At 39.2% G+C, this 27,865-nt stretch overlaps 1 protein-coding gene across 1 annotated transcript in view; it reads right to left on the reverse strand.

The window, feature by feature from the left end:
- LOC134208777 (uncharacterized) overlaps positions 1-27,865 on the reverse strand; it is a 139,383-nt gene that overhangs the window by 58,549 nt on the left and 52,969 nt on the right. The window contains exon 2 of the mRNA XM_062684708.1: positions 4,831-4,957. The gene's annotated coding sequence lies outside the window, so the exon portion shown is untranslated. The remainder of the gene's footprint in view (positions 1-4,830; positions 4,958-27,865) is intronic.

A 27,865-nucleotide genomic window follows, 5' to 3' on the forward strand; every position in this document is an offset into this window, starting at 1 on the left:
GCAAGCCATGTGCGCGAATGTTTATTTTTGTATTTGGTGTCACGTTTTTGTTTGTTCCCTCAAATTTGGAAATTAAATTCGGCTGATGTAACCAATTATCATACCAGAAAAGTCAAGAGTTTAAGTGATCTAATGTGTTCGTTCTGACTTTTACTAAAGTGTAATTCTTCACTTAGTGCGCGAAATCGTTTGTGTACGGTCTTTTCGGGGGAATCTATGAGTTTATGTTATAAAAATAAGGATCAGTAATGAATTCTCGCTGGACTTTTCAAAAGGACCTAAGTAACATTTTTTCATGAATTTATTCGGGGCCGATTTTGCCGCAACTATTTTTGTAAACAAACATAGAAAAGTGATTTCCTACTAAAATAATCATTTGATGAGAAAACCGCGGTATGTACCCGAGAGATTAAGCTTTCCTCTTTCAGATAAGGGAATTTGATTAATTAAAATTGTTACAAAGTTAAAAGACATCACTAGTTCATTTACTTCATCTATGTGTATTCACTTCGTATCAACAGATACGTATTTCGTTTTCTACTTGAAAGCTTCTTCAGTGTTTTGTTATCAAATGAAGAAAAACATAGATTGCTGATTGCTAACTTCAAATATGGTGTGCAGTCTTTTAACTTTGTAAGGGAATTTGTTTTGGATAAAAACGCTTACATTGTATGAAATCTACACAACAATGTTTGTTCACAAAATAAGTTACGCCCAAATCGCAAATCTGTCGCGAATTAGAGTGCTGCAATCAAAAACTTTCATATCATTGGTCTGTTGATTGCATTATTCAAATTAATTCGTGAAAAAAAAGTTACTTAGACCTTTTTGAAAAGTTAAGCGAGAATTGTTCTGGAATAGTGAAGTGATTTGTTTCGTAAACGCTAGGAGTGATTTTCGCTTCATCAGGTCATTTATCTGAAATTGGATGAAGTTGATGGGATTGTTTCAATATGTTTTTCCTATAACCTAAAAAGTTTATGGATCCATTATCCAATTGATAATGGTAGTAGGCGGAGCTTGTTGCAAGTAAAAATGGCCTCGGACTGGTCGTCGTGAATTGCCAAGCAGTCTGAAGCAGTAATATAGACTGTCCCTCTATTTATATGCATGGAAACCAAAAAATGAATTGGTTTCACTTAAAACCGTACTTCTGTTCTTTGCTTTTAGCCTCGTGCAAGCAATTTACCCAAAGCTGAGTTCAGTTAGCCCCAAGTTCAATTCATTCAACTTTAAATTGCGAATATATGAACTTACTTCCATTTGGATTATTATGCTGAGCAACCCCGGTTAGGTATTGCTCTATTTTTGGCAGCAATCATGGGAAAGAAGAAAAAAGTTACACATCTTGATTTTTTTTGCGATCTCTTCATTAAGTATTTTGAACTTTAATTTTGGGTTGATTTATCTGTCTTTACATGGTCAAAAAACAATAATCTGGATGTGCTTTCAATCGTTTTGACCTTGCCTTTTGTTTGTGGTGTACCAAAATATACCTTTAAACATAAAATTTCGAAATCGATTTGTTTTATCCTAAATGCCGTAGAAATGCATGTAACGTTGAGATCTGGTGTAATTTCGATAAAAAAGTTTTTGAAAAAAATGACTTTTTGGGACTTGGAATTTTTTTTCGAAATTCAATTTTTTTCATGCCAAATGTCTAAAAAAAACTACTTTTTGAAATTTAGAAATATTTTCGAAATCGAATTTTGTTTAAAGTCCTTAAAAATCAAAAAAAAAATCGAGTTTCATGCATTTTTAAGACATTTGGCATAGAAAAAAAAATTTACTGTAAACACCCCACCCTCCCTCTCCACCGAAATACGACATGCACCAATTTTTAAGAGTCTAATAGTTTTAGTCTCCACGCGTACTCAAAAGGCTGTCATCTCCTTTTTTGGTCCATGTTCTTTACAATCCATCTAATATAATAAGGCGTATGTAATGGTTATTAGATCTTCAGAAAAAATATGCAAGCTTTTTTAGTTGAATGTCTTCAACTGTATAAGACGAGTTTAGTAATTTCCATTTAATTCCACTATGTTTTGTTATCTTTGCAGATACGTATTTCGACCTCGACTGCGAGGCCGTCTTCAGTGTCTCGTACTTGACTCGACTTGTCGGTTGAGGTCGATATACGTATCTGTAAAGATAACAAAACGTGGTGGAATTAAATGGAAAATACTAAACTTGTTATACTACAGTTATTAGATCTTTCCAAATGTGGTTCATGCCCTTTGTAATCCATAGAACTAAATGGCATATGCATTAAACAATAAATCAGATTCTATTTGATTTATTTGATGACCTGGAATGGAACATGCATTCAATTTATATCCAAACTGATTCAAATAATCACTAAGAGCATATGGCATTTCTAAAAGGAGCAAATAGATCAGTGGTCCACAGCATGGTTACTATCAAGGGCCTTATAGAAATTTCGAGCCATTGAAGCGGGCCGCAGTATATTTGCAACATTCGTTTTCAGTAGCCACCCTATAACCAGAGACCGGCGGAGTGAAAAACTATCGAAATGGCAACGTATGAAAATGCATGAAATCGTGAAAATAATACTGGCAATGAATCACTTGAACTTTTTGCTTGTTTCTTATGGATGCAAAAAGTGAACAAGTCGAATTAGAACCGCTTTTGAAGGTTCGGATGGAAACAAGATGGCGTCTTCGCCGATCTCTTATTGTAGTATTTCTAGTTTTCAGTTCATATTGCATACACCCGATTCTTTTTTTACACGGGGGATGCGTGCCGTGTGAAAAAAATCCGTGTAAAATAAAAAGTAAAGAGTGTAAATCGAGAAACCGTGTAAAAATAATCCGTGCTATTTCGAGAAACCGTGTAAAAAAGCCGTGCAAAAATATCCGGTTAAAAAAGTAACCGGGTCTTTGTTAATCTGGGGATGCGTTCCGTGTAAAAATAAATCCGTGTAAAAAAATCCGTGTTATTTCGAGAATCCGTGTAAAAAATCCGTGCTATTTCGAGAAACCGTGCAAAAAAAATCCGTGTTATTTCAAGAATCCGTGTAAAAAAAGCCGTGTAAAAAAAATCCGTGTGAAAATAATCCGTGTAAAAAAAGAATCGGGTGTATTACAAAATATTGTATACTAGCAGACCCGACGAACTTCGTTTCGCCTAAAATTGATTTATTATCTGCTTAGTTCTCGAGTTATGCAGAAATACCTGTTTCATTAGTATGGGAGCCACCCTTTCCAAAGCAGGGAGAGGTCTCGAACCATCTTAAAAACCTTCCCCGGCCCCAAAAACCTCTGCATACAAATTTTCACGCCGATCGGTTCAGTAGTTTCGGAGTCTATAAGGTTCAGACAGACAGAAATTCATTTTTATGTATATAAAGAAGATAGAAGATTTGAACTAATCCCGGGCAGAATAACAATATATGCTATGGATAAAAACAAACTAATGGCACATGATATTGATATGATTTTCAATGGGAAATTTGCCTGCTTTTCACGGGGTTCCCATGTTCTGAATGAAACGTCATATGCCTCTGTTAGAATTTACATCAATCTATATCCTAAACACTCAAACATAGTGTACACTTGTCTTGATATTTTCGAATCTATTCAAAATTTACAGCAATATTGTTCCACCACCATCTGGATTGAATGAACTTGGGGCAGTATGGCAATCGAAAATTAATAACCAGCTCACATTAGACATGCTCATAGGATAAAGGAGATGCCACGCAGTGCGCTCTATTCGATGCCATGATGCGGCAAAAGCGAAAATGTTCATAACAAAAACAACATTTCCGCACGTCGTCGTTGGAAAATTGAGGAAAGCATGTGTAAGTTGGTAGGTGGTGGGCAAACTAGGAGGCAAACCCAATTCCCAGGCATGTGGCACCAAATGGCAATGTGTTGGACGTGGAGCGTAGACAATGACGACGTGCGTTGAATTGGGAAGGTTTTTATTGAAGGTTGACGATGTGAAATATTCTAGGACAGCACCGGTACGTGCGTTCAATATTTATAAGCATTAGCGAAAATGATGTGCTGGTTTGTTTTTATATTCAGCTAGTCGTGAAATGTAGTTTGTGTATTCATTTCAGTTTATTTTAGAATTCTTCGAATTATTTCATTTGATTCATTCTTCAATGAATGTTTGAATACCCATTTCTGTGGAAACCTCCTACATTACATTAAAATAAAATCCCTTTACAAGAAAGTGCAAATTCCCGGAACCCAAACCAAACCCATTTGTGCCCATAGCACATCAAGACCTGCTTCAATCGAATTGGGACCGCATTTCTGGGAAAGTAATGATCAATGAATCACCACCGCCGGCGACCAGTCAGTGCCGGTCGCCGGTGTGCGGTCTACTGTCTGCGTGGTGTTCCAGCTGGAATCATTTTCCGGGAAAGGACCTACGCAGCATTTTGTCACTACGAAATCTTAAGCCCCGTGACGACCTGACAGCAGCCGGTGGATAATGGAAATTAATGGCAAAGCTTTAGCAAATCGTTACTCGGATGGGTAAGTGAGTGAACGAGCGCCGTCCCCATTTCTCGGAATGGATTTCAATTAGCGTCTTGTTTCTCGTTGGCGCCGTCGCGTGGCGATTGTGATAATCTTGTTGCTTTCTCGTTAATCTATCGCTTCCAGCTGGTGGTTGGTTTGATTGCATATGTCATTCGATAGATAGCAGATGACTAAGTGACATAATTAAGAATCAATCAGAAACCCAAGCAGCAACCTGATTGTTGCAAAAAATGACTCTTTACTTTTTAATTTATTTCCTTCATAAAAAACATCAGAAAGCATGACGAAAAAATGATATTGTGCGCTAACTTACCGTAACTTGGTTTGTGTTGACGATGCCCTAGCTGGTGGTGTTTTTGGTGAGATAAATTTGTACGCCTTCGACCTCTAGCCACATTTGTGAGCTGTTATGTTTTGATTGTATGCGATTGTATGCTATCCTGAAATTAGTTAGAGAAATGATGGGAGCAATATTAGAATCGTTGACTATGCAATTTTTTTAAAATAATAATGAAAATACAAAAGGCTATATTTGTGTTATATTTTATTAACGTTAATCATCAAGAATCATCAAAGATTAAGAGGAATTACACGAGCTCGTTCTCGACATTTGACAAAAAAAAACCATACATGCCCTGAAAGAATTTTGGTAGGTGTCATCAAAGCTAGAGGTTATATCTATCGTCATGCTACCAACGTTCGCAAAACATACGCAATCCAACTCCGTACACGTGAAAGTCCCCACCTCCGCACCGTGATTTTGAAATGACAACGCTTGAAACTCCCACGCAGCATAGAGCGGTGCGTATCCACTTTGTATATGGTCAAATGATCTTCAGCACACGTCAAGCACACATCTGCTCGAGACAAAGCTTCTGATGGATGGCTTCACACAAAAATAGACGCAAACAAATGACACACGTCCTAAACCACCGCCGTGGTGCCGTTGTTCGTCAGACACCACCAACTGGTCACCCTCGCGGTTAACATGTTCATCGTGTTTCACCGAGATTTGCGTGATAGAATCCAATTATGCCGATGTCACGTAACAAGTCGCTCGGGAAAGATCGCAATCGAGTTGTACATCTATTGATCAATATTTTTTTATAAATAAAGAAAGATCTTCTTGAACCCCGACCCTTCAACTCTGTTCCAAGCCAATGTTAATCTTGAATTTCAACCAGGTGGTTTCAATGTACTTCTCTAGAAATCTACAATTTTTATACCTCATAAATGTTTGAAATACAGCAGAGTAATAAAACGAGAAGGCCAATACAAGTTCAGCCCCAATAGATCTTGAATGTTTCATAGCAAAAGAAATAAGATAAACCTGCTCATTCTAATTTGTATCCATTTGACTGTCTGAACAGGAATGACAATTCTGCTTGTTCAGTTTCACTAGTACCGGTAAACGGGCTTCGATACATTTCGTCGAATCTCGAATGACTTACAGTCGAATGACGTTTGATCAAACAAAGCATAACATTGAAGATGAATCATTTTGCTCGTATGGACTTTTAGTCGAAAGTCGTGACACTTTTTGTCCATAGGGGGCTTGTTGATATTCCACGCAAAGCATTCCTTATTGTTTACATAGATAGTCTTTTATTCACTTAATATTTTCGCATAGACTTATTTATATCTAAATCATCACACCATATATAGTAAATGCGATAATTCAATATCAAATTTTCAAAACGACTTATCTGCTAATGTAAACGAAGATTCAAACGTCGATTTGGCTATTCTGAGAGCACTCCCACGCAAACTAACACCATTAACACATATCCGAAGTCTTTACTTAAATGTTGGAGGCCGTCGGTCGGTGGGAATAAAAATTCCTTCAACAACTTTGCCGATGCCGATGCCGGGACCGCTCTCCGCGACATCTCGAATGAAATCAGTCGCACGCGCGGGTAAGCAGCTTTCTTGTAATCAATAAAGAAGGCCCATGAGTCCCGCCTCTTTGTTAATCGACATGGGTGCAAATATTATTTGCAACCATAGTATCCACCAAAGGGGCGGGGCTGTAGGGCTCACTTCTTTGATTACAAGAAAGCTGTTTCTTCGCGCACGTGAGCTATTTCGTTCAAGATGTCGCAATGAGTGGAGAGCGGTCCCAGCATACCATTTGCACGCTTACTCAAAATTGAACGGGCATTTTCCTTCTTCAATGAAGCAAGTTTATAATCTTGCTTCATTGAAGAAGAAAAATGCCGCTTTCACGAACGCGAGAGCCATTTTTTTTTCAGATTCTTTACTGCTGTCTTCCTCGCGTTCACGATTCTGGTACCGACAGAAAATTTCTGACGTCGCCAAGCGAATATGATTTGCACTTTGATGAAAATTTGTATGATAAGCCTTCCCAAACACTAAGAGCAACAAAACTAAAAGCAGAATCAGTAGAGATTGCTATATGGGAATTTCATTTGAACGACATATTACTAAAACCCCTCCGCCGAATTTGGTGTCACAAGTCATTATCACTCAAATTACTATAAAGTCCACCCATCATCTCTGCATGTAAGTAAACTCTTCCTTCTGCGAGTTTGGCTGTGGCCCTGAATAGAGCCGTCGTTTGTGTTCAGCTGGAACAGATGTACTTGGTAACGACTTCGATTCCCTCAGACGGCGTTCTTGACCAGCTTGTTTGGCAACAGGAGGCGGACGCCGGTCTGAATCTTTAGGCTAGTGATCGCTGAGCTTGTGTTGTTGTGCGTCAGACGGGAAGCTTTTCGCTTCGGCTGATGTCGAACTTGATGATGTTCTTCTGGCCTTGCTGCCGCCGCCTCCGCTACCGCCTCTTCGTACTCGATTTCTTCACGCTGCCTTGCCGCCGCCTGCGTTCATGCTTTGCCTTGCTTCGTTCCTTATCGGTCCGGACCAGTTTAGTCCGTTCGGTTCGACGCACGTGTAGTGAATGACTCACACGCGGCAGGCACTGCTTCTTTTATACACAAAGTAAATCTTGCCGTGGACCAAAAGACCCGTAACTTATATCGATCTGATGTCCGTGTTGGGTATGCATGAACGGGATAGGTTGATTATGAAAATTTTACTGGGTATGATAAAAATTGAAATTTTTAATAGTTCATTGGAAACTGTCTAATATTTCAAAGAAATTGACAAATTGCTGTTTTCGAGTCGATTGATATGCAAATCTACAAAATCCATCGAAAGATGAGTGCGCTATTAACGTTCCAAATCTTATATGATTTCAATCTGGTCCCTGTGATAAATGAAACTTAAAAGCTAGACGAATTTTAGATTCTGATTTGACACCCAGTACCTTCCGGTAAAACGTTGTCCAACGTCAAAAGTTAGTAGACCTTACTCATCTTGTAATTTATTTATTTATTTATTTATTGGTACATTCATCTGACATCATTGTCTACATGAATAAAACTTAAGCTAGGCAAATGCATTAGATTGCAACAATCGTAGTCTGAAATTACTTGTGCTTATAGAAAAATCAAATAAACTGTAAACACTATTAAACATACAACACATTATACGTATTGGCTCGTTCTGACCATAGCCAGTGCGTCTATAGTCCAATCTTAAAAAGTTCGTTTGTCTTAAGTTACGAGGAATAGCATTTATGTTGATTTGAGCTAGCAAATTGGATGAATCAATATATCCGGTTATCACTTTTTGTATAAACAGAACTCTTTCCACCTGACGTCTCCTAGTTAATGTGTCCATTGCAAGCAAACGGCAGCGACTCCGGTATGATGGTAAGTTGAAAGGGTCACGCCAAGGAAGATACCTCAACGCATAACGAACAAAACGAGATTGGACGGCTTCTATTCTCGAAGTCCAGCTTTCAGAATAAGGGCTCCACACGACAGCAGCATATTCAAGTACCGACTGCACTAGCGAGAAATACAATGCTCGCAAGCAGTACGGATCCTTGAATTCATTTGATATTCTGAAGATAAATCCCAGATTTCGATTAGCTTTCGCAATAACATACGAGTAATGCTCTCGAAAAGACAGTTTTGTGTCTAGTTGAACGCCAAGATCCTTAACTACTGATTCTCTCGCGACTATTTCACCTTCAATATCATAGTTCCAATTGATTGGGTTCTTTTTACGGGTGAAAGATATAACCGAGCATTTTTTAGTACTGATTAACATCTCGTTGATTCCACACCATTCTGCGAAGGCATCAACAAGTTTCTGGAGTTTCAAACAGTCTTCGAGGGACTTAATAACGATATATATTTTAAGATCATCTGCATACAGAAGTCGGCAGCCTCTAGGGAGAACAGCGCAAACATCATTGATGAACAAGGAAAACAGCAAAGGGCCTAGGTTGCTGCCCTGAGGAACACCGGAAAAATTCGAGAAGAAATTGGACTGAGCTCCACCAATCTTCACAGACAGACGTCGATTAATTAGGTATGATTTTAACCAGTTGACAAATTTTGGCGCAGCACCCATCCGCTGTATCTTCGCAAGGAGAAGGTTGTGGTCAACACGATCGAATGCAGCTTTCAGATCAGTGTATATAGTGTCTACTTGACACCCGTATTCCATATTACGTAAGCAGAACGATGTAAATTCTGTGAGGTTAGTGACTGTTGATCGACCAGCAAAGAAGCCATGTTGATCATTTGAAATATAATTCCTTACTTCATGAAACAGTATTTTGTGAACCAGAATTTCAAGTAACTTTGATCCTGCACATAAAGATGTGATACCGCGATAGTTGTTCACATTGCCACGGTTGCCTTTTTTGAAAACTGGGATAAGGATGGATTTCTTCCATGTATCTGGGAATACTGATTGTGCCATAGATTGATTGCAAATAGCAGATAGAGGAGCGCAGAGTGCCAAGGCACATTTTTTGAAAACAATGGGTGGTATACCATCTGGTCCTGGTTGGCAAGATGTTTTCAGTTTGGTGATAGCATCACAAATATTCGCTTCAGTGAAAACGATGTTCTGCATTCCTAGTAGTCCTTCTGGGACTACTATACAGAAACCAAGAGATCACATCCGGTTAACCGCCTATTGTTATTATTGTTATTAGTTAACTGAAAATTTATTGTCAACCAAATGTCGACAAAGCCTCTATGAGGCGATATTAAAAGAACCGTCGTCGAGGGTGACAATGGGTCAAATGGGGGTGAGAATGAGTCACTGTTTCAACCACTTAGAATGCTTGTAGATTGGATAATTGGATAAGGTATAATTTGCTTCCACTAGTCAATATCGAGTCATAGAACATTAACTAATGAAGGTTTGACTGTGGATGGAACAAAACTAAGCTCGAAACTATGCAGACTTTTTAATTAAATTAAATAAAAATTACATATTTTAAAAACTATATTGAGATTTTTCCAGGTAAAATGCAATTGCAATACTAATTTCCTATAATGTACAACGCCTCTCTATGCACATAAGAAAAACAGACAAGTTGTGCGTTGTTCCTTAAGAGCATGGATTGCCTCCATAAGTTAACAATTTCATCATTCATCACTTTTTTGAACAATGAATATTTTCAAGGGAAGAGTCGTTTGGCCAAAAGCCATAAGGCTGAAAGTTGTTTGGCGAAACAAACCATCAGGTTGAAACCTATCTGGCCGAAACAATTATTTAGCTGAAATAAATATAAGGCCTAACTGAGCTTGAGCTTGATTGACTGCTCGTAGTTGCTACTCCATTATGACCAGATCAGCTGTTCTTGCACAGGGAACCAACAAATGTTTGCTTGGGACTAGCACACATCTTCAATGTACAAGTACTGGTGATCTCATTTGTTAGGTCATACTGGCGCCTGCCACGTCAGAATGCAAGTCAATGTAGGGAAGGGGAGGAAATGATGATGCAATCACTCGCCCACTGCAAGCCGAATATACCTCTGCACTTGCCACGAGTTCATGCGGAATTTGTTGGAATTTCTGGGTTAGGTTGGAGAGGCAGAGGTCCGTCTTGGTTAACGAGCTGCCAATGTGATAGATAGGAGAAGGTAACTGATGGAATTCCTAATTGGATGTAGGAAACGAGCTCTATAGTTCATTTCCAATTCTATCAGATTACTGATAGAATACTCAAGTTGAAGGTATAGGAATAGTAATGGAAACGGTATGGAAGTCCATTTCCAGTTCTAGCGATTGCTAGAACATGAGAAATAAAGAGAAAGATATAGAGTAGGAGAATGGAACGGACCTGGGATTGAACCCACGACCTCCTGCGTATGAGGCAGAAGCAGTAGCCATATGACTACCAAGCCCTCTTCTGAAATAAATATAAGGCCTAACTGATGGAAAAAGTCGTTTGGTCGGATAGGATATTTGGCCGAAATAGTAGTTGAGCAGAAAGTCTTTCGTCGAAAGAGTCATGTCGAGATTTCGTTTGGCTGAATAGTGAATGTGTGAAGTGATTGATGATAATTGTGAAACCAACAGTGAGAAACCAGAAACGGAAAGTGAGAAGCCTCATCTACTAGAAAAACGACAAGCTGAAGTGTGAGACCTTTTAAGCGAAATTCATGCCAAATGCCACCTACAAACTAATATCCCAGATCATCTCCCGTCGTCTGTCACCAAAAAATGGATGAGTCCGTGAGAAGTCATCAAGCCGGCTTCGTTGACGACCACTCGACAACGGACTAGATTTTTACTGTACGGCAAATACTAAAAAAAAGGAATATCAGGTCCTAACGAACAATATGTTTATCGATTTCATTCGAATTCAACCGGGGACTAAAGCAAGGTGATGGACTTTCGTGTCTACTTACAATATTGCGCTAGAAGGACTCATGCGAAGAGCTGAGTGTAATAGACGGGGCCAAAAAAAGAAGTGAACATGACGACGTCGCGACGCCTCCCTCCTCATTGCTTACTTTTCATTTTGTAAAGTGAGAAATTTAAAATAAGAACGTCTCACTTCCCACTTTCCATTCCTCATTCTTCACTTCACATTTCTCACTTCCTACTTCTCACATCTCCTTTTCACTTCTAAGTTATTACTTCACACTTTCTCCTATTCTCACTACTCAGTATGAGAAGTGAGAAGTAAGATGGGGTAGTAGTATCAAAGTAAAAAGAAGTATGAAATTAAAAATAAAACGTCTCACCTCTCATTTGTTACTTCTCACTTCCCAGATATTTTCGGTCATATAACCTGGGGCCTCTTTGCGCATCTCCTTTCGACAGCTTTTTCGTATGACTGTTTGGTTTGCTCGTTTCGAGTCGAGATGCGCAATACCACCCCTGTTCGGTCAAACGACATTTTAGTTCAAATGGCTCTTTCTGTAAAACGACCATTTCGGCTAAACGGCATTTTCGGCAAAATGGCCTGTTCACCCAAATAACTTTTTCAGCCAAATGATCAGTACTGGCGAAAGAATGTTTCGCCGTTGCACCAAATTGATCATCCACAAAACACTTATTGTCGGGCCGCCACCAAACCGGACCGCGCGATTGAGCACTCGCGCTGCGACGCGAGTCGCGACAATTTGAAATATGTCATTAGTAGTGCGCATCATGCACGCATGGATGTACTATCATGCGCACTAATCAGAAATGAGTTGCGACGTCTGATAACTGCAGATATTTCATTTTATTGAAAACAAATTTTCGATTTTCTACCATACACGGAATATCATAAAGCCTAGTACGCTGCTGAAAACTACTGCCTAAAAGATAGGACACGGAATGGTCACGTGAGTAGTACGGAGCTGACAAGTAAAGACAAGTAAATGGAGCTGTCACTTTTCCTAACAGAATTCCGTACGGAAAAGTGACATTTCTCGCATGGGAATACTGAATCAGCTGTCAAATTTACTTTGGTAATTTACTCAAATTTACTTTGGTAATTTTATCAAATTTTCCGTAAACTCATTCCGTATGAGCAGCGTACTAGGCTTAAGGACTGTTCATTTTACGGAGAGGACACTTCCATGACGATATAAACAGACCGGTTAGACAAGTTTGATGGAATTTGCTTCATCGCGTATTATACATTGCTTGTCATTCAACTGTCAGTAAAAGTTCAGTATCGGTGAAAAAATAGTTTTAATTTAACAAAATGACTTATTGACAACGTTCCTCGAATTTCGAATTTCGGTACGAAATGTGGCTCGTAAAGTTGGAAAATCATAATCATATATGCAAAAAGTGAAGCAGAGAATGTACAACGTGAAAAAGGTTCCCAACCGTGACGACAAGCAAAATACCATTGCCAAAAAAATGTTCTAAGGAGCTTTACAGCCAGTTTTTGCCAAAAAAAAATGTGTCATAATGGATGACGAAACATATGTGCAAGAGGACTTTAAACAGCTTCCGGGTCTGGTTTTTTATACCGCAATACAAAAGAACGCCGAACAAAAAAGTGTCCAAATTTTCCAAGAAGTGTTTGTTTTGGCAGGCCATATGTAGCAGTGGTCGAAAATCTAAAAGCTTCGTTTCTACCAGCACTATGAACAAGGACGTGTACCAAGAAAAGTGTCTAAATAAGCGATTGCTACCGTTTATCAGAATCCATGACTCTGCAGCTTTGTTTTGGCCTCTTGTCACTATGCTAGATCCGTCATGGAATGGTAAAAGGCACAAGAGGTCTACTTTGTGCCAAGAACAGCCAACCGACCAAACGTATAACGCCTCGCTGAAAGAAAATAGTGCCCTCTTGAAGTAAACTTCGTTGAAACCATCTTTGCTAAACCATTCATGTTTTAAACAGGATTCAAAATACGTATAACAAATTCACTCCATTAACAAAAATAGTGCCAGACGATCGGAATAAAAACATTTCAAGCATGGTGAAAGGATTAACAGAACATTCAAGCACATGAAAACTTCAAGAAAAAAAAACGCTAGAGAACATAGACATCTTATTGAATCATTTTCTAGAACCTTCATCCATTAACCTTCTCCCACAGATGATAGAAAATACAAGTCAAGAATGTGATCAAGGATATGTACCAGACACTACATATATAGAAACAATTCTAAAGGGCTGTAAGAACGAAAAAGCGGCAGGACCGGATTGAATCCAAGGCAAATTACTGAAATACGCAGACGAAGGAACTCTGGAAGAATTTGAAAATTTGCTTAAACGAGTGTGGATTGAAAACAGCATCCCAGAAGGCTGGATAAAAACTCCCGTCGTTCCTATTCCTAAAAAAGGCAACCAAGGAATGTTCAAGATTTCCGAAAAATAGTGTTAGCTAGTGTAGGTTATAAAATTTATGCGAGCTGGCTCCTGGGAACCCTGACACAAAACACGATGCCTATAGCACAGAAAAACAGACATAACACCAAGGATGTTATCGATCATTTAGTAATCTGCGTTCGATCATTTAGTAGTTTGTCAATAACTCATTCTAGAGGCTAAATTTCAAAGTTTGTTGTATGGCGGACTTCTAGTGCAAAGGTTTATCTACAACTCTGCTTAAGTTCGTTGAATGATTTTTACTAATAACGGAGCTATAGCTACAGTAACAGTAACTCATACTAAATGATTGAAATTTTGTTATCATTTAGTATAAGTTACTGCTACTAGCGCTATAGCTCCGTTATAAGTTAAATTCAAACATCGACATGTTAGGCAGAGTTGTAGAAAAACCTTCGGACTAGAAGTCCGCCATACAACACATTTTGAGACTTAGACTCTTAAATGAGTTATTGACAAACTACTAAATGATCGAACGCAGATTACTAAATGATCGTTAACATCCTTGCATAACACTCGTAAAATTTCCATCGTTCATTGATTTGCTGGTCACTTCAAATAATCATTAGTTGGCCAATCAATCACTCGTGGCGTGCGCATCGTTTTTGCTCTAGTTTGACGTTTGCTCACTATCGCCATCTGGTTCGTGATTTGCCCAACCAATTGAAAACAACAGATGTCGTTAGTGTTTGAACGACGATGAATTTGATGAGTAAATGTTCAATGTGTTATGTTTGTTTGTCTGTGCCTATAGGAACACATTAAGCAGGTTTTCTTGATCAGCGTCCCACAATGGATCACATATTCACAGCGCTTAGAGTTCTTGAAGAAAAGTGGAACTCAGGAGATGCTCTTATTGTGATGGCTTTCGATTTAGTAAAGGTATTTGATAATGTAAGCTTAATGGCACTCCCTGATTTGCAAAAGGGGCGCAATCTCCATGCCAACCAAGTTATCAATTGTCTTAATTCGGAAGAACAACAGATCCTATGGAACGGCCAGAAAACAGCACCTCAATTCAGATCAAAAGGAGTGAAACAGGGAGGTACTCTTTAACCTTACGTGTTTGACCTACTAATTCAAGAAGTATTGATCATGGTGGAAAATGAGTTGGACGGATTTTAAAACTCAACAGACAACAACTTGATAATTGCAAGATCATTGCAAGAGCTAAACAAACTGCTACATGTGCTGGAAAGTTACCTGGGAGAAGTGAACCTCCTGCTGAACATGGAAAAAAGTCAAATAATGGTGAGAACACCTCTTGGGAAAGCACCGACGCGTTTTGAAGACATCATCCTGCATATACTATGTAGGTATTCTAATCACGGAGAAGTTAAATCGCCATTTGACATCGAGGAAGCGTTTCAAAGATGCAGTTACTGCATCGAAAGTCATCTTACTAACTTTTTTTCACCGGGATTTCAGCAAAACGGTTAACTTTTACCGAGATTCGTACAGCCGATCCCTACCAAACATGTTTTTGCCTACATTTCTGTCAAAGTTGCTGAAAACCAGCAAATAATTTTGCGAAAATCAGCTAACAAACATCATTTTTGCCGAAATTTAAGTTTTTATTTTGCTGGCGCATGGCTATGCGGATTTTTGCCGAGCTGCAGAAATAAAAACTAAGTGTGTAGAGTTTCTTAGAGAAAAGAAACCATCTGGAAAACTAGGAACCATTATATACGAATCTGTGGTGGCCCCAACAAATGGTTTACGGAACATAAATAACAGTTCTTGAAAATGTTCCCGGCAATCTCTTTCTAAAGCAAAAGCAAATAGAGGGAATGAGTAGGGAAGACAATTCTTCAAATGCCTATGACGGTCCAAGATCCATTACATAATGGATTCGTATTCTTCAGCTCAGGCATTGAGGACACATAGTACGAAAACCAGATAATCATCTGCTCAAGCTTGCAGCTGAATATGGTCGGCGTGGTTGGCCAGCTTTCACGTGGTGGGACTCCATCGCCGACAGTTTGTTGGAGGTTCGAGAACATAAGTGTGGATGAATGGTATGAGTTGGCCGAAAATAAAGAACCATTTGAAAATAAATTTAAAGAACTATACAACTTACCAGATTCAGAATCAGAGGATGAGTGAGTATCGATAAACTTTATATAATGATTCAATTATGGTTAATTATTGTTTATCCTGATAAACTGATATCATGATAAACTGTATAAAGAGTACTAAAAGCAAGTAGTGTTTTTCTCTCTTTGGTGACGGTTTAACGGTTCCAAGGCATTTACTCGCACTGTTTTTGGCTCATATAAAAGTATGTCCACTGCTTCAGTTCAATATTTTCCTATTTTATTAGATGCATTTGTTTTTATATTACAATTAGGTAAAGACTCTTTCTAGATTATTGCTCCTCAGCCTGATGTGATTCAATGCCAACATGTACGGATTCGGAAGACATGACAACATCTCATACCTACCGTGCATCGATTAAACCGCTAACGAACAACAAGGAGACGCATTTTATCTGATTCATCTTTACGTCGGTCCTGGTACCCCTGGTATATGTTAACTTCAGAATTCCTACCCTACTAATACAATCCCTGTTTTCCCGTAACATTTATGAGAGGTCGTATAGTTCTCTGCAGCTCTCTCTCCCTCTCAAGTAAATGTTGAACTAACCTTCCTTTCCCATCCTCACCAGTAGCAAGGACGTGGCCGGGATTATTTAAAGCTGTTGGAACAAGCAATGTCTTCGCCTAAGAGTTAATAATTAATCTCAAATTATTACCTATCCAAAAACAGGTGGAGTGTTCGCTTTGCTAAATATTAACAATGGTCTTGATTAGTACCACCTACGATTTTGTGCAACTTGGGCAATGCTAATACTAATGCTAACGGTTTGCAAACTTCTTAATCTTCAGTTGAATCAATACTTAGTGAAAATGCTAAAAATATAAAATGACAACCACATGGGTTAATGATTTTCTGACACAAACAATGTGTTATAAGATCATCTGTTCATCACATGCCTTGTTGCATGACTCTTAGGCGACGGTCCATCACCATTATCAACCGATTCTGTCCACACATTCCTGCGATTAGCAAGTGTTCTCTCTGGGTAAGTGCATTGCGTTGTAAAAATATCTGAAGCGGGACGTTCATCCAGATGGCATGATTCGGAAGTGCTTGAACTTAGAACTCACATCTATGTTAGAACTACGTTACTAAAAATAAACACAAATTCCGTTCATTTCGTTGCCCTTTTGTCGTTCGGTAGTCCATTGACTCCGTTTATATTGTTGATTGTCATGCGAAAGTTCACCGAGCGCGATGAGCTCATTCTGGGAAGCTGCGACTTTTGGGTGTAGTTATTATACAGAAAGTGATGTGTGGTTGTCATTATGCCAAGCAAATTTACGATTTTCGGTGGGTCAATGATCTCAAGTTGAGAACTCGCCTTAATAGACGGGAACCAATACTCGAGCTCTGATTCGATATAAAATCCCACACTTCTTCAAATTTATCCACGCCTTTTATATCCCCTTTTGCGGGTTATAAAACAGGTGCACCACTACCCGGGCCCGTTAGAATATTAATTATGACAGCAAATCCCACCATTCTTAACAATACATAACGAGGCGTTGCAAAAACCAACAACTCAATGAAAGCAGCATCACCACATGATGGATTGTGATGGTACAATTACGAGATAGTTCTCTTGGCAACCGACCGGGGGCCACCGTCCGCCATCTGCTGCCACTCTTATGTCAGCTGCTGCGGCTTTCTATAGCTACCGACACAACCTACATAGATTGGGTTGGGGTCGAGCAAAACGTTAGGAGGAGGTACACAACCAGTTCCGTTGGCTGAACCCGTTCCCATAGCCAGAGCCATTCAACACACGCAACCCATACCCCGAACAGCGTCGGAGCGGCTCTTTTGTCGGAAATCCACCACTCAACCGATCTCCACGGTACCGACTGCTGCCGCGGCAGTGAACTGGGCAGGCTGGGTGCGATGCCGGTTGCTATGCCACTCTATTCGATGATAATGACGGCTCTGGTTGCCAATGGCGAGGATGATGCACGAACTTACCACAATGCAAGAGCAATAGAAAAACAGGAAAAGCCTGATTCAATAACTGTTATGCGCTCCCGGGGAAGTCCTGAAGAGAAAATGCTCGAACGTGGGTGCTGGTAAAGAAAAAGTTTAAAAATTCTCTTGCTCGTATTATGTAGGTACGCACAAACGGGTGCGTGAGGCTTCAACGAAAAAACTTTGACAACAACAAAAGAGGTTCATTACATGAAATCGGTATTTGTGTGATGAAGTTCTTCCTACTGTTTTCTGGATTTTAAAGGTACGGAATCGCCGACTGACTGTCGGAAAACCAGTTTTCAAATATTATAGGTTAAAAAAAATGAGCAGAATAATTATGGTAAATGTTGTTTTTTTGCCTTTCTCGTACAACTAAGTTGTACCGAAAGGCTATCATTTCACTCCGAAAACGAACTTTTTATAGAAGCCTCCGAGACCCATAGTATTATATACCAATCGACTCAGCTCGACGAGCTGAGCACATGTCTGTCTGTCCGTGTGTATGTGTGTGTATGTGTGTGCACAAAAGCTATAAAAAAAACATTAGACAACTTTTCGTATAGTAATCCTTAACCGATTTTCTCGCAACAAGTTTCATTCGACAGGAGACAAAGCCTTGTAGATCACTATTGAATTTTATAACGATCGGTCATTGCGTTTAAAAGTTATGAAGAAAATGGTACATCGAACTATAGAAGCGCCATATAAGGTTGGTGTCTTAACTAAATGCGAGAAAGGCACCACCAACGCTAGGTGGATTAATCTGGGTTTTTTTCACATACAGCACTTTAACAAATCACCACAGTCAAAAAGGGTACCTTTCTCGTGCATTACAAAATGTATTGATTAAAGCTCATAAACTCGGTCGAAATAGAACTTTAAAGTGATAAATTCCATTTATTCAACCAATTCCTATTTATGTAATTCATTACAATACATTATCCACGATAAAACCCATATCACCTTCACCCCCTACCCCGAGTAGGACGTTACCTTACCACTACGAAACACAGTTAAGGTCGAAATTCGCATCTATATAAATATTACAACATGGTGGAATTAAATAGAATAGTAACTCGTCTTACGACAGGTCAACAAATAAAACGTAGCACTCAATAAAGTTAAGTTCTGCTAAAATCAATCTAGCCTTTCAAATTATCCCCCACAAAAGCTGAACAGTTAGGAACCTATTCGAACCGAATAATCCAATTCGATAGCCTTATAGAATAACCAACATGTTTGAGAAAACCAAAGCAACGGGGAAAACATTCTGGAATGAGACGCGGGGCGGGAAACCTGAATAAGATCGAACCTGGGATTAGGCAGAAACTGGTTTCAATTTATTTCCAAGTTTGCTGCGCCGCAGATTGCAGTCATCATCCCGCTGTTGGAGCCGGATTGATATACACTCGAATGTGTGTGTATTTTATTTTACGACACGATTCCCTTCGGGGGCGTACAAGACAGGCCCAAATATTTTCTGCTGTTCTGATGTTTTGCTTTTCTACCGTGTTTCTTTAATTTTTCCTTACGGAAAAGAGATGTTTTTTTATTTTCTCGTTTTCTTTTATTACAACGAGTTTCGCTCTCTTTTCGGTGGTTTTATTTCGAGTCGATTTTCGGGTCAAGTATCTTTAAGGTTTTGTACCGGTTGGTTGATCGTATATTTGTATTGTGCCCGAGCGAAATAATCGTGACTTGATTGGAAAGATTTGAGCTGGATGGGGGAAAACGAAAAGTTGAAGAATTTTAATTAGAGTATATTCGCCGGAGGCAATGCGGTACGTTGATGATATAATGTGGATAAAGCTTATTTCGATGTTTATAGGAAATTGGTTTTGGATTGCATGGTATCCCAATGTATAGCTTGTAGATTTTAGATAAATTTATTCTCGTTATTGAAAACTTTCTAAATTTTAAGTGTTCATGAACAACTATACAATATAGCTGTAAATTACAGAGTTCTTGAAAAAATCCTATAACAAAGCGTCTCGTGCGAGCCCACATAAAACTTTCATCATGTAACAAGTTGTGTAGATGTATATTGACTTTATCGCTGCTGTCATACACCATGGTGTGCAGTCCACGACATACACCAGTAGACATAGGAACGTAGCTGCCATGCCAAGTTTCGCCACGAAGCTTCATTAAAAACTTTCACCCAATTTCTCTTCGACTTTGGCCTTAGCTTCGGTTTAGAGCAGTGCCGTGTTGTTGGTTTTTCTTCCGTATGCGCTCCGTTTGGCTCTCCATTATTTTTGCATCGCTCGTTTCGACTTCCTGTTGTGTTCCGGGCCCGGCCGGTCATGTCCTATACGTTGAAAACTTCCAAGCTAGGAAGAGATCTTGGCTCATTGGCGACGATTACGTCGACTTGGTCATCGTTTGCAACTGCTGCCAGCACACACATAGTAGCATACTTTAGTTGACTTTCTGCTGACCGAGAAGTTTCTGCAACCGGCAGACTCGCAATTACGGCCAACAAGGCAAACTGGTGAGTGGTGTGCGGGAACGCTTGCTGGTAAAAAAAAAGAGCAATGGCAATTTCCTTTTATGGCGAGTGAACGGCAAGGCCACTAGTCATTGAGGCTAAGTTTGGGATGTCGTAAAAATGCACCAGCATAAATGAGTCTTATTATGAACATCGAAGTGATTAAGCTAGTTGATAAGAAATTATATAGTTTCAACTAATCATTTTAATAATGTTTAAATGAGTAAGCGACATTTAATACCATGATCTCCTTTAATACTACTTAAATATGGTAAGTTTTGAACAAAGCTGGTGACGACTGGCGCTTCGAGACTACCAAGTAACCAAAAGGTGCTTTGTGCATGGGGTGGTACGAAGTGTAGCTCTGGAAACAACCTTGATCATGTAGTAAATAGGAGTATGGGGTGAGCAGTCCAAAATGCGCTCTTTAAGCATTTTCGATTGCACGAATGAAAACAAGAATACCGAACCATTTCAACGTGCAGATGCAAAATTTACAAAACCAGCTACATTTCACGATGATCTCATATTCAAAACAAGAAGGCGTCTATGGCTTTCTAACGCATTTGCAATACGCTTCAAATATGTGCCTGGGGCAAAACGCCCGAATGGAGATGTAAAATAACTCAATTTTATGTAAAACAATAGTGAACGCATGGTTGTTTGTTTTGTCTTAACGGATTGAACGAAAATCTTACGGGTAAGATGAAAGCAAATAGTAAAATTTTAGTAAAACCGAAGGGATGGTAACATTCGTTCAGAAATGTCATACAAAAGATTATATGAGTGAATTGATAAGTAAGATCATTTTGCCCTGTTCTCCCCTAGATATTTCGATTGATGTTTTTCGTTGGAGTTACCCATATGGCAGACCTTTGATGCTTTGATAAAATGACAAAATGAATAGAAGCTTGGGCTGTGAATTGATCTGGCAGTCTGCAAAGCTCTATTGAGGCTAATTGGAAGCAAATTGCCTGTTATTTTTTAACACAACTTTTATCTGACAAATAAAATAAGAACTATGAATAACTTTACATCAACATATCGACTAGAAAAAATCGAGCTACCAACTGTTAATATTTGCTTTGTGAAATGTGTTTCCGGGTGATGATTTTTCAATTTGTAGCTACAATTTGTCATTATAAAAAAACAGTTGACATTTAGTTAATGTAATAACCGTTAGTTAGCCTTGCGATCAAAGGCGTAGGATTGCCAATCCGAAGATGGCGAGTTCGATACTCGGTCTGGTCTAGGATATTTTCGGATTTAAACTTTCTCGACACCCTGGGCATAGTGTATCCATTGTACTTGCCACACAAGATACATACCTACTCATGCAATGGCGGGCATAGAAAAGCTTTCAATTGATAACTAAGGAAATGCTAATAGAATACTAAGTTGAAAAGCAGGCCAAGTTCCAGTTGGGAGTCATTGAAGAAGAAGAAGCATGTAGATGCATTTGAAATGTTTGGATCCTATACCACAGCGGTTCTCAACCTTTTTGGGAGGTACCCTTTCGTACTTTTGCATTTTTATCGCCGTTCTTCCGCGAAATACAGCGTTATTTTATCATTTCGTGAAAGTTTGCAGTTCAAATTAAGTTCATACTTCAAGCTTCTTACAAGACTGAAGATTTTTAAAGGCTTCCAAGCATCTTGGAAGGATGCATTTGAGTCGATTGGTAGGTCTTAGCCGTATAGAAGGAGGCTTCATTGCGAGATTCCCGAACCTCCTGAAAGAAAGCTTCCGAACGAGAAAGTAGACTGCCAAGCCTATTGAAAGGAGGCTCCCGAGCCTTTTGAAACGAGGCTCCGGAAATCTTGAAAGAAGGTTTTCGAGCCATTCGAAAGGAGGCCTTCTAGCCTCTCGAAAGGCAGCTTTCGAACCTCTCGAAAGGAGGCTTTTCGAGCCTATCGAAAGGAGGCTTTCGAGCCTCTCGAAGGAAGGCTCTCGTGCCTCCCCAAAGGAGGCTTCCGAGCCTCTAGAAAAGAGGCTCCCAAGTCTCTTGAAAGGAGGCTTCCAAGCCTCTTGAAAGGAGGCTTCCAAGTCTCTTGAAAGGAGGCTTCCGAGCCTCTTGACAGAAGGCTTCCGAGCCTCTTGAAAGGAGGCTTCCGAGCCTCTTGAAAGGAGGCTTCCAAGCCTCTTGAAAGGAGGCTTCCAAGCCTCTTGAAAGGAGGCTTCCAAGCCTCTTGAAAGGAGGCTTCCGAGCCTCTTGAAAGGAGGCTCTGAGCCTCTTGAAAGGACGCCTTCCAGCCTCTTGAAAGGACGCTTCCGAGCCTCTTGAAAGGAGGCTTCCAAGCCTCTTGAAAGGAGGCTTCCGAGCCTCTTGAAAGGAGGCTTCCGAGCCTCTTGAAAGGAGGCTTCCGAGCCTCTTGAAAGGAGGCATTCGAGCCTTTTGAAAGGTGGCTTTCGAGACTTTTGGAAGGAGGCTTCCGAGCCTCTTGAAAGGAGGCTTCCGAGCCTCTTGAAAGAAGGCTTCAGAGCCTCATGAAAGAAGGCTTCCGAGCTTCTTGAAATTACCAAAACTTCATTAATAAGTTTTTATTGAAATTGAAATACAACCGCCATTACGCATTCTTGTCCGAGGTACCCTCTGGAGCCAGCGAAGGTACCCCCAGGGGTTCATGTACCCCAGGTTGAGAACCGCTGCTATACCACATTGTTTGATAATTCTAAACACTTAATTATGTTTAGTCATCCTGATCGTTGAGAGTCTCAACTTGAGACAGTGGTCAATTTTCAGAAATACAAGAAGAACCTTGACTTCAAAACGTTCTATAGTTCAGCCCACGGTATCTACCAGATCAACCAAAGTTTATGTAATGTCCTCATCATCGACATATACACAATCTGGTCCAATGGGCATATGAGGCTTATGTAAACCCAATTTTCTTTAATGTGAGATGTCCAAGGTACTCCAAAACGTTCTCAAGTTCAACACAAAGTATTTACCAGATCAACCAAGGCTTTTTGCAACGTCCTCAACATCGATATGTACCCAACCTGATTCCATAATCATATGGAACCAATTTTCTTAAATACGAAATGTTCTAGGTACTATAAAGCACTCTCGAGTTCAACACAAGCTATCTACCTGATCTACCAAGGCTTTTGCAAGTTCTCAACTTCGACATATACCCAATCCGGTCCAATAGCCATATGCGCATAATGTAAATCCAATTTTCTTGTACCGCAATCTAGTTCAAAAAGCAGGTGGAGGAGGAGGTGTTTGAAGCTACCAATGTCCATTCGAATGTAGCTGCGGATTCTTTTTTTATTAGGGCGTAGAACCGCTGTATTCATGGATTTGGAAATAACATTAAACAATACGATTTTACAGAAACATAAATGCCTTCAGTGACTAGTACAAGTGATGATCGAAGTCATATAACCATAATGAACCTAGTGAGACATCATTGGTTGATCGGGTAGATAATATATTCTGAACTCAAGGACGTTTTGGAGAACCAATAAGGCCTGTAGTAGCTTCTAAAAGCAATGAGTGACATTTAATCACTGAGCCGACCTGCTGGGATGTTCAACGACGTACTGATACATCGTTCACTACTTGTTTGATCGGATGAATCGCGTATTCTAAACTCCAGGACGTTCTGGAGAACCAAGATGGTCTGTAATAGCTTGTAAAAGTAACGAGTGAAATCCTATCGGCTCAATGGACTTGCTGGGATCCTGTCCAAAGACGAGTGTAGTACTATTCAATTTAATTCCAAACGTTTTGTATTTTCACAGATCGATCGACCTCGACTGTGATGACATCTTCAGTGTCTCGTATTTGACTTGACCTAAAAAGCTTATATAGTTTTCTCCTGCTGGGATGTTAAACGATGCACGAATACATCGTTCAGGGCTTGGTTGATCGAATAGATTGCATGTTCGCATTTGCGTTTATTCAAAACTTGATCAATTTATGTCTCATGATCAGATAGATATTTTTGACTAGTACTAGTACTCCAGAACAGTTTGTACGGCCTAAGATATCTGAAAAAGGTCTTTCAACGCTTCTTCAGTTATATCTAAACTAGTTTTGGCCGAAAGCAGTGAAAAAAATTATATCGATATATTTTTCACAGTCTCCAGAGTAGGTTGTTTATTAACCATATTATTTATTTGATTTCATCTGACAGAAATTGTCTTAATGAAATAGGGATGGGGAAAAGCTTCTTTAAAGATAGCGAAGTGCTGCACTGAAAGAGGCATAAAAACCCCATTCTTTTAACAAACATTACATAAACTGATTCGACATATTCACAACAGATTGAAAGCTATACAATAATGGTAACGGCTTCAAACCACCGACAGACTTTCACCATAGTTGGATAGTTTTGAAGAGTACCTACTCTTTGCAGGCCAACCGCCAATAACTATAGGACACAGTTGAATTGAAAGGTAGGGTAAGCCGGAGGGTAACCCTTGCGTGCCAACCGAGGACATCGACGATTGACTTTACAACAATACCCATGAATAATTGAATCTAACACTTTAAAATTTTATCGTAATAGTAGAAATAATGGAACTGAACAATTAAAACAGTTAAAATAAAACGATGACGCTACATAATTTGCGAGTAAAAACGGGGGTTCAGTTGAGGAACAAGATTCACATCTGATCTATTCATCATCTGTGGAAACTGAGCTCATGCATATACTGCTCTCTTGTGAAAGCTGCTCTCCAACGGTTTATGATGAGTCCCCAACAATCCTAACCTGAATAAATTTAACTGAAAGGTGAGGGTCTAGGTTTGGCCTAGTAAGTTCCGCCTCAAATAGCACACGCAACATCTTCCTAAAAGCACCTTGTTTCTATTCAGTTTCATTAGAGGCATTGGAAAAATATCAAAGCATAAAAAATTGCATCAAGATGTCAAAAACGTTTGTATTGTGATCAATGTTTCATTAAAATTGCAATGCAGTACGTGTTTGACATTTGGAAACAAACAAACAAAGAATACTGCACTTCATGTTGCAAACACGAAACAAAATCATTAAGTTGCATATTTTTTACCATGTAACTTCAATGCGTCTTTCAAAATTTATTTGTTTGTTTAAATTAAGTGGCAGATAAGTTGAATGTGTCTTCATGTTTAATTTAGCATCGTTCAACGTTTAGTCAACTCACATTTTTTTCTGTGATGGTGCAATCAAGTAACAGGAAACCCGAGTACAAAACTTCATAATCGTATGGTTTTTATGGGGAGTCAACATCCAGTCCCTTCGAAGTGTTGAATGGTGCTGTGGTAGAGTGAAAGACTATCAATCATAAGATCCATAAATCGAATCCAGTTTTATATTTTTATTTTATATTTTTTTTTATTTCATTATTGTAATTTTGCTGCAATCGAAGGCTGTTTCCGTAGGCTCCAACTCTTGCGCTTTTTAGATTGCAAGAGAGTTATATTTGATGGCACATACGCATAGATTGTTTATTTATGAATAGTTGCAACACAGTGAAATTTCAGTAGTGAAACAATTTGTGCTGCTTGGGGCGTTATCAGTCATTTTCTGCCAGTTTTAGGATCCTTATGGATTCTTCAGTCCTTTAAGTTGAAAGGATCGAAAGCCAATTGTATAAATGGGTAATTTCAGAATCCAAATTTATCAGAAGGAGTCCATCTTGCTTGAACAGGAAAATCTTTTAGAAGCCTTGTTAAAAAAAGGCAAAAAGTATAGTTCGATGACATGGCAGTATGTCAATAATTAGAATAGCTGATAACAGGGAAGACTGAGGCCTCGAGGAGTTGACTAAGGGGGTGGGACTTAAATCCAAGAAATGCCCGTTCGCCTTTGGCAGGGGGGCACATCCCCGATACACATGGTTTAGTGCCCATAATGATGAACTGGGATATACGCCAGCATCCTTCAAATAGCAAAAGAGAGCTGCCGCTTTAGCCTCGTCGTCGGAAAGTGCGTCCCGAATGGAAGTCTCGACATGATCGTTGGCTCTTTTGGGGAAGCCTGATCCCTCCAGGGCCAGTAGTGCCTTTGATCTTCCTTAGCAATAGTGTATTGTTGTTAGCCTGGCCGACGACACTTTTTGTCCACTTTTGAACGCCAGTCAGCGGAACGGAACGGATGTGAAATAATTTTCAAAGAACCGAGAGGATTTCCGAATAAGTTCCAAAAGAAATTTGCGAAAAAAGGTTCCAAGGTTTTCTTAAAAGGATTTCTTATGGAATCCCTGAAACAATTCCTGAAGGAATTTCTGAAGGATTTTTTGGAAGAATGTTCAACTGTTCAATTCTTGGAGAACCTTTCAAAGAGACTTTCAGCCCGAGGTTGGCTCGTCTCTTAACATCTTGGAGAAATTTGAGAATGTCGTAATGAAGTTTTTTGGGAAATTGTTTCAGGATTTCCTCATTGATTTGTTTAAAAAAAAACATTTGGAAGTTCCCAAGAAGATTCGTTTTGAAATGCATTTCTTGAAGAAATTCTAAAAAAAACAGAAGATTTCTTGAAATAATTTAAGCACGAAGAAAGAATTTATATCATCCGATAATATTCCTAAAATATTTTTTTTCATTCAATAATATCGTTTTACTTACGCAGTGAGAGTGACAACTGAGAGGTTAGAAGTGGTAAGTAGGAATTAAAAAGGATAGGATGAAGATAAGAAATCACTCCACACAACGTTACGGTTTGTCTGATGTTTATCTTCCTATATTCTTATACAGGCCGGATTCGATTATCCGGAGGCTCGATTAACCGGAGTCTCGATTAACCGGAGAAAATGGCTCGATTATCGAGAGTGATATTTTTACCCCTTTTTCCAAAAATAGATATATGTATTATCAGTGTGTATCCGTAACGTATCCAATATGTGCAAGACACCTAGTAATAATAGTGCCTTTCTCGCTTTCCTAAAGGACTGTTCACAAAATAAGTAACGCTTTAGGGGGAGGGAGGAAGTCAGACCAAGCGTTGCGGTCCGTACAAAAATTTGAACCTTCCATAAAAAAGGGTGGCGAGGGGGAGTGGGGTATCAAAATTATCAAATTCAGCGTTACGAATTTTGTGGAAGAACCCTAAGGGAACGGAAATCAAGTTCATTCATAAATATTAGACTTCTTCATGTTTTCCAAAAGTATCAAAAATTCAACTGGTCAGCCCAGAATCACAATTCTTATGCTAAAATAAGCCTCCTGTCAAATTTTCAGCTAATTCGGATAAAATTTCAAGGTGGCTCAAATCGATTTAGTGTTTTTGAGCTATTTTCAATTTTCGAAAAAATCTAACAAGAGATATAAACGCCGAAAACTCTCGCAACAACCTCTATACGGACGCTTTTGGTGTGCTCTACAAGTCTTGTGAACAATGCGATTCGTTCCGGTCACGTTTTGACCGTGTTAAAGTAATTTTCGGGCATTCAATTGCATAAAAACACTGTTTCCCTTAAAAGTAGTTGTTTTACAAAATTCTTGAATTTATGACAAATCCTTGCTAATTTATTATATTGTTATTCTTCTTTTTTTCCTGGAAATTTGTGTAATAAAATTGCCAATGTGAGATTTACCGCTAAATTCTTAAAAATTAGAAGCTGAACATTTGTCATAAATTTACACGTTAGGATTTCTTCAAACAAGTTATTCGAACAA

The sequence above is a fragment of the Armigeres subalbatus genome, chromosome 2 (assembly GCF_024139115.2).
Source record: "Armigeres subalbatus isolate Guangzhou_Male chromosome 2, GZ_Asu_2, whole genome shotgun sequence".
NCBI lineage: Eukaryota > Metazoa > Arthropoda > Insecta > Diptera > Culicidae > Armigeres > Armigeres subalbatus.